The sequence below is a fragment of the Etheostoma spectabile genome, chromosome 10, assembly GCF_008692095.1.
Source record: "Etheostoma spectabile isolate EspeVRDwgs_2016 chromosome 10, UIUC_Espe_1.0, whole genome shotgun sequence".
NCBI lineage: Eukaryota > Metazoa > Chordata > Actinopteri > Perciformes > Percidae > Etheostoma > Etheostoma spectabile.
The window spans coordinates 13,632,972-13,633,456 of NC_045742.1; positions in this window are offsets into that span (position 1 = coordinate 13,632,972).

A 485-nucleotide genomic window follows, 5' to 3' on the forward strand; every position below is an offset into this window, starting at 1 on the left:
AGGCTTGGACCCCGTTGAAACTGCGTGCAGTTCTAGTTTTATTTTTATTTTCAAACATTGAGTCTTCAACCCCAACCGACGCTGACTCACTTGAGGCAATGTATGACATTTCCCATAGCTCCCTTTGGAGCCACAAAAAGCTTTGTACAACTTAAGTTGAGAGCTTGTTGTCTTTTAACTGTGATTTACCAGCGCCACCTTAACGCACCACAAGATGGCACACAATGCAAACATTTGGATAGGGGACGACTTGAATGCGATCAGAGAAAATGTTTACTTTGGACAACATGTTTTACTAACTGATTGAGCAAGACGTAATGCATTAGACCATTTAAGCTAATAGCAGATAGTTTTAATCTATCAATATTAATATTACAGACAGTGTCACGATTAGGAGCCACATGGCCGTTTTCCACGAAGGCAAGGCATGTGTGTATGAGGGGAGGAGGGATATGTCACGCACTGGGGCCGTTTTGCCTAAAAAC